Source organism: Manacus vitellinus, unplaced genomic scaffold, assembly GCF_001715985.3.
Source record: "Manacus vitellinus isolate BGI_N305 unplaced genomic scaffold, ASM171598v3 scaffold_0_pilon, whole genome shotgun sequence".
Taxonomy (NCBI): Eukaryota; Metazoa; Chordata; class Aves; order Passeriformes; family Pipridae; genus Manacus; species Manacus vitellinus.
The window spans coordinates 58,004,825-58,008,042 of record NW_021938789.1 but is presented as its reverse complement, the minus strand read 5'-3'; positions in this window follow the sequence as shown (position 1 = coordinate 58,008,042).

Genomic DNA, 3,218 nt, shown 5'->3' with positions numbered 1-3,218 from the left:
GGGAGGGAACGAAAGTGATCCTTCCCTCCCTGTGGCTTAGGGCCGTACAGAGGGGATAAGTCGCCTGTGTAATTCGAGTCTCGGTGGGAATCGGGTTTCATACCCTGGTTAAGGTTCACGGAATCCCAGAATATTATGAGTTGGAAGGGACCCACAAGGATCACAAGGTCCGACTCCTGGCCCTGCACAGGACCATCCCCAAGATTCACACCATGTGCCTGAGAACATCATCCAAATGCTTCTTGAACTCTGTCAGCCTTGGAGCTGTGACCACTGCCCTGGGGAGCCTGTTCCAGTGCCCAACCACCCTCTGGGGGAAGAACCTTTTTCTAATATCCAACCTAAACCTCCCCAAACTTCATGCTATTCCCTCCGGTCCTGTCCCTGGTCACCACAGAGAAGAGATCAGTGCCTGCCCCTCCTCTTCCCCTCCTAAGGAAGTTGTAACTGCAGTGAGGTCTCCTCTCAGTCTCCTCCAGGATGAACAGACCAAGTGCCCTCAGCCACTCCTCATACAACTTCCCCTCAAGGCCCTTCACCATCCTTTGGACACTCTCTATGAGCTTAATATATTTCTCATATTGTGGTGCCAATATATGATGTGTCCAATTCCACAACAAAGATTAACAGAAGACAAAAGGAGGAGACTCTGGTGTGACCTTATTGAGACCTTTCAGTACCTGAAAGGAACCTATAAGAAAGCTGGAGAGGGATTTTGAACAAGGGCATGGAGTGATGAGACAAGGGGGAATGGCTTTACACTACTAGAAGAATATTGGGAAGACATTCTTGACTGTGAGGGTGATGACGCTGCCCAGAGAAGTTGTAGATGTCCCTGGAAGTGTTCAAGGCCACAGGGGATGGGGCTTTCAGCAACCTGATCTAGAGGAAGCTGTCATTGCCCATGGTAGGGGGGTTAAAACGAGATGTCTTTAAGGTCCCTTCCAACCCAAACCTTGGGTTTTAGAGTGGCCCCAGGGAGGCCTGGCTGTGAGTGCACTCTGCAGGTTTGTGAAGCTGCATCTCCCACATCCCAAGAAAGTATTGTAACCTTGTAGGCAGCAGCTAGGTGGAGACCATCTCTGTGATGATTATGACAACCTTCATTCCATTGTTTTTTATTACAGACATTCTTTAACATTTTTTTGAAGTTAAAATTATTAGCTTTGACATTTCCAAAAGATTGTGTCACTTCATTTCTGCCAAAACTACTCGGAAGAATAAATTCCCAGAAAAAAAATCTCAATTTTCCTAGAATAGGATTTCTCAAGTAATAGCAAATTCACTGACATATTTTCCCACTTCTTGTTGTCATCTCTTAACACAGATGAAAACCCAGTCCCTGAGCTTTGCTAAAGGCTTTTCTCTCCATTCAGGGAGACAGCTTTAACTTTTAAATATATGCAGCAGAAAATTATACTTAATTGTATTAACTCATCCACCTATGCTCTTCCAGCATAGCCTTGTGTCCATCTGCTCTGCCTCAGCTCCTGCCCCCTGTCCTGGAGCTGCTTCAGATGATGCAGTGCTCTCCCTGTTGTCAGGAGTGTAGGTTAGAGTGGGAGGTGAACTACACTCTCCCCTCCCCATTTTGCATTCTTTTGTCTCCACTGCAAAGCACACAAACAAAACCACAGGTGGAGGAATCACTGAAGGAAAGCGGGGTGGAAGGTCCCTGGGAAGAAGTCAGGTATTTGGGAAGAGAGGTGAAGGTGTTTTAGTACCTTCGACACCATATCTTACAATCAGACTGAAGCTGACAGGTAAGATCTGGTTTGAGGGAGAAGGGAAAAAAGCACAACCTTCATCCAAATCTTACTGATCCTTGGCCATCCAGCAAAATAAAACAGCACCTTGTCAGGGGGTGGGGTGCTGATATATTTGTATGCCTGGTGTCAGAAAAGACTAACATGGTATCATTCATCCCTACTTCATCAGGCATAGTAATTAAAAAAAAAAAAAAAGAAAAAAAAACTTTTTCCAAAAGTAAAAAGACAAGAGGCTCTAAATTTCTTTCTAAATTTTCCAAAGTCCTGAAAGCACAGCAGAAAACTATGCAAAATCTCACCAAAAATCAAAATCCGAAAAATCCCAACAACAAAAAAAAATCAACAAAAGCCCCACCCAAAAAACCTCCAACCAAAGTGGGAAAGAGGACTTTCCAAGTTGACGTGAAGATGTTCACGAACACACAAGATCATGAGAGTCCATGCAGAGCCCGAATGTGAAGACCTTAAATCGAAAGCAACCAGTGGCATAAAGAAGCTCATGATGGGGATAACTAATGTGCTAAACACCAACATATGGTCAAATACACAATAAAGCAAAAAACCCTCCCTGAGCCAGTACCAAACTGTAAAGACAACTAATTATTAACATGCTTATGAAGTTAGTAAAGAACGGCTTAATTACAGATTTTTGTCAAATCTCTTGGGCGACATGTCTTTCAATTTTGTTGCTCAGTTGTGCAGTCATAACTTTAATTAATATTCTTTGGATGGCTCCTTGTTAAACAAGAAATTGAAACACCACAAGTAAGAGCAACTCTGAGTGATTCTATTAGCTGTGCAGCAATTATCCTAATAGGCAGTGCTGCGCATGTATCAACGCTGTAAATCTTCCCAAAGTTTGGGAAATGAAAGGAATTAAATAGACACTGTTTGTAGTCGCATCATCAGATGTGTGGCAGGCACTTGGATTTGGGAAGGCAGGAGAGGGATGGGAGCCTGGTTTGCGTTCAGATCTTAGGGGGTTTTGTTGTTGTTTTTCTTAAAGTTTAGTTTGAAATTCAAAAGCAAAATACTACACAGGTGAGATTAGATCCTGCCAGTTTTTCTGGTCCCTCACAAGACTGATGTTGAGCTGGACTATCCCATCAAGAATAAATACAATTAGGCCTATTTTTCAAAGCCATCACTCCTCTGTCACCATCATTTTTCTTCCAGCCTCGGATTAATGGTGCTGCAGGCAACAGGTGATGTACACATCACACACTCAGAGTCAGCAGTCAAAGCAGCATCAAAATCATGCTCTGTCTTCTAAAAACAATGACCCCCACACCCCGAAATCCTCTGCCCATCAGCAAAGGTCACTGTCATCAGCTTCATGAGAACTGACAACACATTGATTTTTCACTGTTAAAAAAAAAAGGCCTCCACCAAAAAAAAAAAAAATCAACACATGCAAACCATATTCTAATTTCAGTAGATTCCTTAATG